The sequence below is a fragment of the Psammomys obesus genome, unplaced genomic scaffold, assembly GCF_907164565.1.
Source record: "Psammomys obesus unplaced genomic scaffold, mPsaObe1.curated_primary_1811, whole genome shotgun sequence".
Lineage (NCBI taxonomy): Eukaryota > Metazoa > Chordata > Mammalia > Rodentia > Muridae > Psammomys > Psammomys obesus.
In genome coordinates this window covers 57,759,691-57,773,246 of record NW_026591086.1, presented here as the reverse complement: position 1 = coordinate 57,773,246, position 13,556 = coordinate 57,759,691, and the positions used below count along the sequence as shown (strand labels likewise).

At 47.9% G+C, this 13,556-nt stretch overlaps 1 protein-coding gene and 1 long non-coding RNA gene across 9 annotated transcripts in view; both read right to left on the bottom strand.

Moving 5' to 3' along the window:
• Positions 1–10,413, bottom strand: part of Mbnl2 (muscleblind like splicing regulator 2) — a 147,110-nt gene extending 136,697 nt beyond the window's left edge. For 5 of the 8 annotated variants that reach the window (XM_055609950.1, XM_055609952.1, XM_055609955.1 and 2 more), the window contains exon 1: positions 10,180–10,412. The gene's annotated coding sequence lies outside the window, so the exon portion shown is untranslated. Of the gene's footprint in view, positions 1–10,179 lie in introns of all 8 variants that reach the window. The other 3 variants (XM_055609951.1, XM_055609953.1, XM_055609957.1) reach the window with 2 other exon arrangements.
• Positions 10,414–11,398: 985 nt separating this feature from the next.
• LOC129678721 (uncharacterized) lies at positions 11,399–12,235 on the bottom strand. The gene is made up of 3 exons (XR_008720438.1): positions 12,179–12,235; positions 11,619–11,674; positions 11,399–11,533 (listed from the first exon to the last, which is right to left on the bottom strand). It is a non-coding gene; the product is annotated as an uncharacterized LOC129678721 (long non-coding RNA).
• Between the last annotated feature and the right edge of the window lie 1,321 nt (positions 12,236–13,556).

Genomic DNA, 13,556 nt, shown 5'->3' with positions numbered 1-13,556 from the left:
TTCTGGCAGGAAACACACTGCAAACCAGGGAAACTGAAGATGAAACGTGTTCGTGGCCAGGCCCAGTAGCAAAGGCCCATCATCATAACTACTAGGAAGGCCAAAGCAGATATACTGCAAACTCAAGGCCTCCGTGGGCTAGAGAGTCCGAGACTACACTGGATATCTTAGGAAGACCTTGCCTGAAAACTAGAAGTGGAGGAAGAACATACTGTGTAGCTCGATGGGCTTGCCTCATGTGGGAGAGGCTCCAGCTCTGATAAGCCCACAACGCGTAGAGATGGTTTCTAGGAAATCCTCAGACAGCAATGTCAAATAGCAAAAACTCCTCGGACTTGAATAGTCTGTCTGTCTGTCTGTCTCTCTTTCTCACACACACACACACACACACTGAAAAGTACCAAAAAGGCAACTATTTCTCAACAAATAATGAAGACCCATGGCCATGGCCTGCTGCTGCACCATGTTCCTTCCTGAGGAAGGTCCCCTGGCTAACCAAATGAACTCCCATCTACAGAGTACATTGGCCACGGCTCTCATCTGTTCTGTTTACCTACTCAGAGAACATGGGCAGCATGGACGGTCCCCTGGTTGCAATCCCAAGGAGGCACTCTTGACTGGGTGCAGGTGCTGCTTCCTGCCGAGGTGAGGTGTGCCTGGCCTTCCGTCTGCCCCTCTTAGCTTGTGACCTTGGCAGACGACTCACATTCCTCATAAAACATTCTAATGGAATTGATGGACGCAGCTCTCACAGAAGGCTGGCTGCATAGTAGGCACTCAATAAACTCGATACCCATTTGCTCTGTTTCCCTCTTAAAAGGTCATCGGTCAATTAAAAAGCATGTCCCGCCCCACCCCCACTCCTCTGTGTGTAGACTAACAAGTCATCAGGCAGGAAAGACTTCCCCTCAATCTGTTTAACTCCATTCCTGGCTCCAGAAAAGAGAGAGCCTTGTTGGTGACAGAAAAAGAGGAAGCAGCCCAGTCGAGAGAGGAAGATGCAAGCTCTCTCTCAGGCCTGGGCTCTTCCGTCTGCTGAAATGATGTCTTCATCTGTAGATGTAACTTAAATGTCGTTAAGCCAATGCCACAGGAGGGCATGTGATGCGTCCTATTTACTCATTCACCTCTGGAGGACACGAGGAGAGAGCGCTGTTACCGGCATCTTCAGGAACGAGTGAGCCTGACGGGTCCCCCAAACTCACCACTGGGTGTTTGAGGTCTAGGTGGACACATTTGCCTTCTGGCCTTTAAATGCACCCACCACCCAGCAAATAAATGAATGAATCAATGAATGAATGACTGACTAAGCACGGGGGAGGATTCAAAGCTGATTTCCAAAACAAGTGTTTGTTAGGGAAGGAAAAAAAAAAAAAAAAACAACTCCGAAGCAGATATACATGCACAGAGGCCTTACCTAGGGGTGGTGACCGAACTTGTGCAAGTTGTGAGTCTGTGTCCATGGCAACCACAGACATCTTAGGCATGGTAGGTGTCCACAGATGGGCTCTGTGTAGCCGTGCATGCCAGTGCTACCACTCCTGCCTCTACCCTTTCAGCCCTAGATGGGCTCCGTAAGAATGGGGGTGTGTGGCATCAGCTCAACCTGCCCTCCACACATCCTACAGAGGCAGCCGGGGCCAGTGGATCCTGGCCTCCACAGCCGCGTGAGCTCTTGAGGTGAGCTATTGATGACCCGCTGGCACTTACACTTCTGCAAAGCCGCCCAAGTGTTCCAGATCCTCCTGGATAAGGAGGGGGCTGGTCCCATCATCCTCACCCTGTGAGAGCTTCTTAGGAAGGCAGCCCCACCACAGACCTACACCCTCGGTAAGATCCCCAGGGGACTTGCAGGTACATGAAAGTTGGAGCAGTGTTGCTCTGGTTTTGTCCTTGGGGGCATCTGGAAGGAGGACCTCAACCTCCTCCAAACCACACCAACTACTTTCTCATCATCTCATCTTTGTTTCCAAGCAGTCCTTATGGCTGGGTTCAAGAGACTCTGACAGACCCAGGAAAAACAAGACAACCAGCGTCTCCTGATACCTCACTCTGGAACTACTATCCTATCCAGAGACATAGTGAAAATACAGATTTTAAAAGGCAGATGCAGAAGTCTCCATAATTTTGCTCTGAGGTGCTCCACCTCTGGGAATCAATTTTTTAAGACACCTGTACATATGAAAGATGCAGCCATGACTGCTCCCCCGTACGCCCACTATTCTGTGGCTTCAAGCATGACTATGAACAAATGTTTGTCTCCAACAGAATCATTGCCAGAGACTCCTGCTAAAGAGGGTAAAATACGTGTAGGAGGCTGTGATCATTAATTTTGATTGTCAACTGGATGGGATTTAGAGTTACCATGGCAACAAACCTCTGGGCATGTCTGTGAGAAAGTTTTAAGACTGGTGAACTGAGATGAGAAGACCCACCTTCAATGTAGATGGCACCATTCGGAGGACTCGGGAGCCCTGGGTGAGTGAGAGGATGGCACCAAGCCTCAGCTTTGCTTTTCCATTCCTCACTGTGGTGGGAACCTAGCCAACTACCTCAAGCTCTGCTACCCTGCTTTCCTGTCCTGAGGGACCATACCCCAAACTGTGAGCCCAAACCAGCCTTTCCTTCTGTCATTCAGTAAACAAACGATTCTTGTGGATTCATGCAGATGGGGATATGGCCCTCAAGAGTTTTGCTTACTTATTTTTTTTTTTTTTTACTATTTTTTTTCTTTTATGTGTATTTAGTTTCCTGATTCGTTGCTAGCTCCTAGTTTCTTCTGTGCCACTGACTAATTTTTTTCAAAGCTCGCCATTGGTCAACTGTCTGTTTCTCTTCATGCTCGCTCTTTCCATGTGGTTGAAAGTATGCATGACATGAACTACAGTTTCAAAACAGCCATCTCAGGCTTAGGAATTGGTGGCCTGGCAGGTAGGCTGTTCGCCATTCCCTCCTTTCTTTCTCAAGCATCTACAAGGTAACTCCACATATTTTTCTCACTATTGGCTGAAGTCCACGCTGGAAGTTCAGCCTCCTCCAACCCTCTTCCCATCAGCTGCTCTCTTACTATCTCCGTCACCCTTTCCAGTCATGGCAGCATCGATATCTCTTATGATAGAAACCCAACTTATTTCTGGCATTTTGAGCTCTTAGAGCTTCTCTTATTTTTCTGTTAGGGTGGCTTTTGGACCCTTTCTCCTCTACTTTCCTCCACCTCTTCCCTACATTATGCCTGGACTACCCTAACTTTTTTTCTGTCCAGTATCATCAATCACAACAAATGTTTTAACCACTAACCCCAGCTTACAAATCCCAAGAGTATCTGTAGGAAGTATTGTGTATGTAGAGTCAGTTAGGAGATTAAGCTCTGCTTCATGGCTCTTCAGCTCCACCCTACCCTGCAGACTCCCACTGCTCCATGTACTGATGACTCTCTGTTCTGCAATCAACTCTCTTCATGGATCCTCACCCTCACCACTGTTCCTATTCCCTGACCCTTGCTTGGGCTCTCCATGCTGTTTGATCATCCACTCCTATTATGAAATACTTTGTAAATCGGAAACAACCGTCATAATAATAGTTTCTTATTTCCAAATGGTATTCTTGTATAACTATGCCAATATAATCTATACATCACCAAATACTCACGAAAACTGACAGCTTAAAGGGATACACTAAATAATATTTATCAGTTGAGCTCTCTCCTTTTGATAGTCTTATTTTTGGTCTGGGGTATAAACTTTCCACATTAGAAAGGCTGATACAGACAAAGTGTTTGCATTCAGAGCCAGGGAAGGTGGCCCTTCTTCCATGAAGGCCTGTCTACCGTCTGACCCAAATATCATCTCAGAACTTTAAAACCATAAGGCTAAATTATCTACATCATATACACTTGCCCAAGACTTTTAATTTGATTAACTGAAGCTTGATTTACAATGTCAGAAATTTATAGATTTTTTTAGAATAATTCGATTTCTTAATTAAAAACATTACTGTCCTCTTCAAATTGCTAGGGTTGAGCTCTCTTCAGCTGTGTGACATACATCATGAATTCTTCCAGTCAGATCACAGTGTGATTCATTTAGTTCATTAAATATCATATGTATAAACTCCTACTGGTAGAAGAGTCACTTTTCCACTTCGAGGCTACTGAAACTTGGTAACCTCATTCAAATCCTGTTTTCCTTTACTTTCTTAAACAGGAAATGGGGGTTCTGATCACTAGAGGAGATAATAAACACTAAACCCAAAATAGCATATATACTTAAGATGTCCCCATGACCATTACAGTCAGAATTTAATAGAATGGAGAATAACTACATCTGAAATTTCTAACACAACTGATCTTTCTGCCTTGAGACTTCAGTTCTTTCCGTAAGTTATTTATTTCATCTCTCTTATTGATTCGGCTGAAAACCTACACTGCTGGAAAGGGCTTGAGAGTCTCAGAGGCCTGAGTGTAAGTGGTAGCCAGGCTGGCTTTGGCTGAGACATGGCTGCTACCAAGTCTTCAGAGAGCTCTTATCTTTTATCAGCAAACCAAGAGTACTGCTGATGAGGTGGGGCTCTGGTGGTCTTCTAACGTTCCAGTTGCAGAAGATATGTGTAAAGCAGCTGGCTTGTAATGAATGATACAGTCACTTCCACTGCCCACACCCATCTTCCTACCAGTCTGAGGCTCGGGGAGGTACTCTCAGGGGACCAGAAGGCTGTGGACACTGCTGTGTCCGTTGCCTTTGGTTGTTCTCTGGCCTGAAGGTCATCATAAACACTCATGAGTGTGCCTTCCAGAAACACCTTCCTGCTGTGCGGCTGGGCTGGAGTGTGGGGTCAGCACTGGCTTTCTCCTGAAGTCTACCTAAGCAGTCCAGGCTAAGAGTCAACCTCTCTGAGGGCTTTACCTTAGTGCGGCTTCGGTGTAAATGGAATGCTATCTAAGAAAGTGACCTGAATCTATGTCCTCACATCTGGTTCAAAGGACATGGCAAGCTTTTCTGTGCTTTCAAATTCTAAGTCAATTAACCAGCATGGGGGAGGTGTACACACACACACACACACACACACACACACACACACACACACGGTAGTCTAGGCTGGCCTAGAACTCACTACGTTACAAAGCATGATTCTGAACGTCTGCCTACAGCTCTTGAGTGCCTGCATTACAGGCGTGCTCCACCATGCCTGGTCTTATGTGACAAGAGGCAGGGAGCGGCCCACAGCGTCACATGTGTCAGGCAAGCACTCCACAGCTATGATAAGTCCCTAGTCTCCTAATGAGTCCATGTTTTACTAATAGCCCCTCTCCTGGACTTTCAGCCAGAGTTCCTTAATCGAGGGTCTGGCTTCGTACCTCCCCATCTGAGATGTTAACAAGACAGTGGCAGCCTTGTGCAGGGCGAGGAGCCCGCCTCTGTTAAGCACTCTTCTGGAAAAGTTGTGCTTGCTCTGATCCTGTGTGTAAAGATCTGCTGTCCTAGCTTCTGTGCACTGCCCAGCTCCAGAAGGAGACCTGCAGTGTGTCAGGACATCTCGGATGCTCCTGTTTTCACAAAGATGACTTACACCCACAGCTTCAACAGCCAGCTTGCCACGGATGCTCCTAATCTTGGCCCAGCTCCTCTGTCAATGGAGACCCAGGGCAGATTTTTTAAAAAAGCCTAAAAAAGAGAGGCTGCATTTTCCTCCTCTCCGAGCTCTGTCCCTTTAGTCTCACATAGTTTGTCTTTGTCCAGAGAAAAGATGTTCAGGGGCAAAAATCCCCCAAACCACTACCATCAAAACAGCTTAAAGTTTAGAGGGGGAAAATCAACTAAAACAAAACAAACCTCCTGCATTTATGAAAGAATGTGGGGAAGGGTAAGCCTCCGGAGGCAGCATCGAGTTTCCTCATGATTGCATCATGGGCTGTCGGGGAAGGCAGCCGCTCAGAGGTGAGAGAAGGTCTAAGATTTCCTTTTGTTCTCTGGCTGGCATTTCAGGCTTTATAAATGATGTGCCCACAGTTCCTAGCCACTTGAGGCTGAAGCCCTGGTTGCTGAGACTCTGAGTGCGCGCTCCCAGAAGCCTTCTCTTCTGGGTGTTTCAGGCACTCAGACTCTGCCTGGCCCGCCTCTCTTTATGTTAATTATACAACACCAATGGTAAGAAATACAGCTCAGGTGAAGACAGTCTAGAGATATACCTACAATCGAAACATCTTTTTAAAACAATCTCTGTTTTGTTCTGCCCCTAAAGACCAGAGTCCAGTCTGGATTAAAATCAGTGTCTGATGGTTAACAATGCTAGCTTCACATTAGCTAATAACAATGTTCTAAAGCCTTTGAAATTTAGGATTTTATGACAGGTGTGTTTGTATGTACACACGAGGGCAGGGTATACACAAGGTACTGGGTAGCTTGGTGTCACAACCAAGTGCAAGAGCCTGAGCAAAGGGTGTTTAAGAAACACTTGTTGACTAATTGATGGAATAGCTGACCCAAGAGACCTTAAACAATGTGTTCTTTGTAAAAGAAAACAAAACACTAAAGAACATTGTTGGGTCCAAAATGTTTTGTCATGCTGAGGGGGAGTCAGAGAAGACCAGCTTAAAACTGCTTACCACACTGGCTCAGGCTCAGCAAAGAAAGCCGGGGCATAGTGAACACACCTGTTTGCTCTCAGGGCTGTGGAGGAGTGGAGGTGACAGCCCGGCCCATGGAGGCCCAGGCCCGAAGCAAACACTGCCAGGTATCACCTTTGCCTCCTCACTGGGTCTATTACCTTGCTGCAAGGGACACTTTGCACACATTTTCCAGAAGGAAAACAAAACTGCGGGGGGGGGGGGGGGGGGGGCAGGGGGGCAGCGCCGTAACTGATTCATGAAAACCCAGATAAGATCTACTTCATCCTGCAAAGCGGGAAACACCACACAGCCCCACACAGCCTGCACATATGTCTACCTGACCCTTTATGTATGTATGTATGTATGTTTGTATGTATGTTTGTATGTATGTATGTATGTATTTTTTTCCACAGTCTCTTCCCTTCTTTCCTCACAGGGTTTCAGACTGGGTCTCTGCAGCTTTTGTGGAAAGCAAGAAATGTCCTGTTCTCTGTGGGATCCTGACCTTGGGGTTCTCCCATGCTCTCCTGATTGACCTTTGACCTGCAGATCTTCCTCTCTCTGAGACCCCTCACCTGCTTCTGTGCTTTCTCTCATCTGACCAGCCCACATAGCTGTTAACACTCGATTCCTCTCAGGGCTGGCTCTCTGTGGAGGCGCTGAAGGACCCAAACTCTGTTTTCCACAGCTACTGCCTTTCTGTGCCGTCCCTTCGTTAACCAAGACCTTTCACCCTCCGCAATGTCCCCCTGCCTACTTCTGCACCGCTGCTGCTCTGTTATTTTGGAAAGTGTAGCCAAGCCAGCTGCCTTTATTCCCACATTTTTCTTGCTGGTAAGAGAACGTGAGAAGAAAGAAAGAGAGAGCGTGTGTCAGAAGACCTAGCTCCTTCTCCAGGCTTGAGCTCAGTGGCTAAGCCCTCTTCTCCCAATTCCTGCTTGAAATCCCGAGGACCTGCTGTTGGATTTCTATGGCGCTCCCTGGGCTCAGGACTGGCTGGGAGCCATGTGATATTGATTTGTTTTCACCATGGCAACAGCAAATTAAAACAACGAGCAAGCGACGCAGGCTAAGTGGTAAGGCTCCATGGCCAGGAAATTTCACAAGCTTTTTTCCTGCCTTCTACCCAGTTTTGTCTCGTATTCACTCCACTTTCACAATTTCATCCAAAAGTCAAAGAGAAAACAGCACGGGGCACGGGGCACGGGGCACGGGGCACCACAGCTCTGCGAAGCCTCTGCTGGAAGAGGCTGGCTGGCCCAGCCTCTAGAACATCAGACTAGATTGACCAAGGCAATGCAAACAACATGCTCTGATTTCCTCGGAAATCTCATTTGTTGGCTTAGGCATACACATCTTTAGAAAAATTATATGAAATTGACAGAGACTGGAGGGGTTTGTTTTTATGGCCTCATATCTTAACACCTCAAGACATTGGCAATAATGTTTCCACACAGAGCTCTCTTCCCTTGTACTTTACAGAACACATTGTACCAAGAGACAAACAACTTTTGTTGCTGCTGTTTTTACAAGATCAGTCCCTAGAGTTCTGGAGTAGGAGAAAGTGAAACAAGCATTATGTGTTCTGCCAAGAGGGAGAAACTGAGGTAGGTACTTGCTCAAGGACCTTAAGTAAGTGGTGGGAAGAAGGAGGCCAGCTGGTCGTGGGGACTCTAACCCAGATTCTCTCTTTAAAAGACATCTCAATAAACACTAACCTTTCCCCTGATCTCTACCTCAAGGATGTCACAAGGGTGCCACCTGTGACACAGGGTTGACAGCAGGCACCATTGTATTTTATTTCCTTTGAGCCATCTGCCCTAGGACATCGTGTTTATCTATGAAAACAGCTGTCACCCACCATCCAATCAACCTTGAACTTGGTGCCATAACCTGGCCCTTAGCTAATGGTTCCAGGGGACCCGAGAATGGGGTTCCCTGGGATGGTGAGCCATACCGAGCTGCACCCTGTGTGAGTTAGGCCAGAGAGAAAGCGAATTTCAGCCCCCTGAGGCTCCCCATGGCTTTTCACTGGCCAAGCCAGAAAAGCCCGCAGAAAACCTGTGTGGACAGGCAGGTAGGAGAAGTTGCCCTCTGGCCTGGGAAGGGGGATGGATGGGCTTGGGTTTAAATGGGAAGACATAATTCAAGTCCTGCCAACCGGGAGTTCCAGTGTTCCTGGCCTGGACAGGGAAATATTCCTCACCACAGCTGAATACAAGAACACACAGCAGAAATAGTTGGGGGATGACGTCAGAAGTTCTGGGCTGCTGTCCTGCACTTCTCCTTGAAAGTAAAAACAGTGGTCTAGAAGATTCTACGCGGCACTGCCCCCATTTAAATGAACACTGCTGTCCCTCAGAGCGGAGCAAGAGAGGAAAGTTCCTCTTACGCAGATGGTAAAAATGTCTCCTGTTTAATTTTTGTTCCTCATTGTTGCCTAAATACACAGATGCCCTAATAGATATTTTCCTACTTAATCTTTGTCTTTTAAAGAGACAGTAATGCTTTTTGAAGAGCGCTGGAACAGTCATGGGGGTGGTGGTTAGGCAAGTTTTTTTTTTTTTTTCCTTCGCTTCAGTGCTTGCTAACTATTCTAAAAATGTTACACATTTATTGTAAACACATGCTTCCAAGGCCTAACAAAAAGCACGGTTTCCTCATGCCTGGCAGAAATTTAAAACGGAAAAGGGCAGAAAGAATTCTTTAACACAGATCCTTTCCTTCTCCTGGGCCAAGTGTGTTAAAAATAAATCTGCTTCAACCTTTCTAGCCGCTGCTTCTCGGCAAGAAAGTTGATCTGGCTGGGCAGAGTGAGAGCCCAGCTTTAAAAGCTAGCCAGCTCTCATTAAATTATTCTGCTGGCTGTGTGTTCTCATTAAAAATGCATACAGATCAGATAATTGCAGTAAGCATTATTAACCCAGCTTTACTTTTGAATATAATGGTCCCACTTTTAAGCTGGAAACAAAGACGAGACTGCCAGGAAAAGCAATGTAAACATTGAACTACAGTGTCTAAGACTACCTCTGCCTTAGTGCTCAAAATGTGCTTTTGAAACTCAATTAAAGCCCTTGCCCTGGAGCACCCGGGTGGCCCCCGAGTTCCACGAAACACACGTATTTCGGCCCCAAACGTTCAACCGATCATTATTTACCATGATTTTTTTTTTTAATTCTTAATTTCGAGTGTGTTTTTAAAGAATAGGATCCACGTAAACTTTATCCTGTAGCTCAACACAGAAGTAAAAACCTTGTCTATCTTAAGGGAATAACAGCCTGGATCTTTCAGATGATTAAAAAATAAAAAAAGGAATCCGTTCTTTAAATAAATAAATAAATAGCCTCGGGTTTATGCCTCACCCCAACCGGGGCGGCGTAGATTCTCGCTTTGCCATTTCTCGCTCTCGAATCCAAACGTTACGTAAAACTCCAGGGTTTCCTGCGAGTATTCCGTCCGAATTGGTGGAATCCGGTCTCCCTGGCTTCCCTAGGCACACACACGGAATGCAGCACACTGCAGCAAACTCTTCAAACATCGGGGGGAAAAAACCGGGGTGGGGGGTGTCCTCCTACCTTGTTTAGCGCTGCTCGTCCTCCCCATGTACAGTAACCCCGAGGACAGCTGGCAGGAGCGGGTGGCCGCGGCCTCTCCACCGCATCATGAGGAGGGGGGGCCCATGCCAACGGCTCTCCGTCCCCGCTTATTGTACTCTGCGAGCCGCCGGCCGCGGCTGGAAAATCTCCCCTCGGATGATGAAGCAAAGACAGCCCAAACTCTGTGGCTGCGAGCTGCAGCCCTGCCTGCCCACAGGCCCCGCCCCCGGCCCCGCCCCCGGCCCCGCCCGGCGCGGCCGGCCAATCGCGGGCCAGCTCGTCAGCGCCCTCGCCCGAGCCGGGCGCTCATTGGAGGGCCGACACAGCAACACGGCGCTGGCAGGCTCCGAAAACAGCGCGTCCATACTGAGGGCAACGGGATCTCCCTCGCCGGGCCGGCACCCAGCGGCGCCGGCACCCAGCGGCCCCCGGCCGGCGCGCCGCCCCGGAGCCGCGCGCGAGCGCCGGGGACGGGGGAGCCCGCGGCGGGCCAGGCCGACGTCCTGACGCCGGCTGACGGAGCACGCGGACGGGGACGGACGTGTGGAAAGGAGGCTAATTCGGGGCTCGTCACGACGCGCACCCTTCGCCGTTCCCGCGGCCGAGCACGCCCGCCCCGCCACGGCGGGCCTGACCCCACACAGCCCGCGGGGAGCAGCTGTCACTGCGGCGCTCGGAACGGGAACGCCGCTGTCTCCCGCCCAAGTTCCCAGAGCACTGGCGACTTTCGCTAGGCAGCGCCGAACGGCAAAACCGGAGTCTGCACCTTCGGCTCGGAGCCCTGGCTGGCACCCCCGGGGGACCAAGGGTGTCCTCACCTTCTCAGATGCCATTTGATAAACCCTCATGACGCCATAACGCTGCGGGAGGGGGAGGGGGTCCTGCTCAGCACACGCGGAGCTGATCCAAGGGGCTTCCTGCAGCCTCACTCTACAAAAGCTGACCCAGAGATGCCAGGATTGCCCCAAGCAAAAGCAAGCAGAGGGACGGAAAGGGTTACCCCCCCCCCCCAGTCAACAGCATTTCTGCATGCTTTGAAAACAAAAACAAAAACATATGGCATTTAGAAAACACAATGAGCACACATTTTCCTTCCACAAAACACAACATTTTGGATCTTAAAAATTAAGTGTCATGGTCCCGAGAGTAACTCCAGGCAAGAACAAAGACCCTATTCATCTGAAAGGTTGAGCCTAACTCTGTATTTTATTTTACAAGCAACTGTTTAATGCATTTGGAGTGAGCAGCTCGGTGGACTGGAATGGTTTCCTTTCTTCCTTTCTTCCTTCCTTCCTTTCTTTCTTTCTTTCTTTTTTAATTTTGCAATTGCATCCTTAAAACACAGCATTTTTGTTATTTGTGGTCTAATTTTCTACAGTAGAATGTCTTGTTTTATTCCTCTTGATTTTAATACTTACTTTTATTTCTACTCAATATCATCACTTGTAGGCTTTTGGTTGAGTCTGGTTCTTTTCTGAAAAATTAGATTAGTTTCATTCAAACAGGTGGAAATCTTTTTAAAATATCAGTACACTTATGCCACTCATGCCTGTGTTATCTCAGACTTAAATTATCTTCTTCCCCCTCTCCTGCTTTTGACACGAAATCCCCACTTTCCTAATCTTATTCCTTAGATTTTAGCTCCTGTCAAGCTCCATTCTCACCCAAAGAAATTAAGTCTCATAGATTTTTCTTGCAGGCTAGGCCAGAGCTATGGCCTATTCCCTGAATGATACAAAAGCTAATTGATGGCCTCTGGGATTCCAGGCACTCCAGCTCTGGTCTTCCCTGTTGCCAAACAGGTTTTTCCGAAGTCATGTAAAGTCATGTTCCTTTTACACTCAAACCTGTCCCTCCATAAAATCCAAATTATAGACTTTCAAGATCCTGCAAAACATGGCCCCTGCCTTTACAGTCAACTTTGCCTCTACTTAAATGAAGCTTTCTTTTCTCTACCCCATGTTTATTTCTTCCTTACCTGGAATGTAGACCTCCGTTCCCCTGTCATTCCTTCGGTTATGCTGTCCACACTGGCTTCTCTGATGTTCAAAAGGCCTTCTGTACTGTGCATTGTAGCAGACTATTTTAAGCCCTAACAATGCAGCCTTGTGCAGCTCGCTTGCCTGAGCTGATCTTGCCATTTTAGAAGGCTAGGCTTGTGTCCTGCATTAACTAAGAGAATGTGCGTGGACATGTGCACGAGGGCTGGTGTGACAGAGGGTCACTGCACAGTGGCTATCCTTACGGTAATTTCTGTGGTGAACAAGAGGCCACACACAAACATGCTAATTGTTTGTATCACAAGAAGTGGCGTACTCATTTGTACAAGTCAAAAGCCTGGCACTCTTCCTTGCCTTTCTTCCCCAACCACAACGTGAAATCCATTGTCACAGTCTGTTGCCTTGAACACCTGACTATTTAGAACATTGTACTTCCTTCTCTGCCGGTATCCGCTTGTTTACTGCTGGACATCCTCTGCCTTAACGCTCCGAACAATCACTGTTCTCCAGAGTGCTGTTTTGTCTGTTTCTTTTCCTCCCTTCGTCTCCTCTTTTCCTCCATGTAGTCCTCTTCCTCCTCTTCCTCTCTCCCTCCCTCCCACAATGTCTCTTTCTGAACCTATGATGCCCTCCATACTTAGGGCCTTGCACATAACTGCGTGAATTCTCCATCACGGAGCTACATGTGGCCCAGTCCTTTTTTTTACAGTTTTTGAGAAATGATTTTACTGAGCTGCCCAGGCTGTGGGCAAGCAGCCCTCAGCTTCTGCTTCTCCGCCCTCCACCTCCAAGGTGGCGGGGATTCCAGGCCGGTGCTGTCAGCCCTGGCTGTGAATATGTCTTTGACTTCCTTTGGGCCTTCAGAATACTTCATCCAGAGTAGTTAACTCTTGAAAAGAAACCTTCGTTTTCATATTTCTTTGCTTAAAACTTTACTAAGGGCTGAGCTGTAACCCCCTGCCCAAACCTCAGATGCCGAAGAGCTGACCTTAAAGGGGTGATACCGAGAGATGGGCAAAGAGGTAATTGGGTTTAAAGGAGTCTTCTTGAAGACATTTCTGTCTTCTGCTTTTCTTTCTTTCTAACTTGGGAGGTCACAGTGGGAAGCCAAGAGGGTCCCCACCAGCTACAGCCCATGCTTGGCCCCTGCCTTCAGAGCTCTGGCATCCAGTTATGAGGAAAGGATTTCTTAAGATAGTCCTAAGTTCAGATCCCCAGAGCTGTGCTGTGGCACTGAGCATCTACAAAGGAGAACTAGATGCTAAGTGAGGACAGAACTGTTGGGAGCAAGTGGGCAGGCTGGCCAGCTAGGTCCATGTGCACAGATGCAAACAGTACGAGCCCCTGTCTCAAACC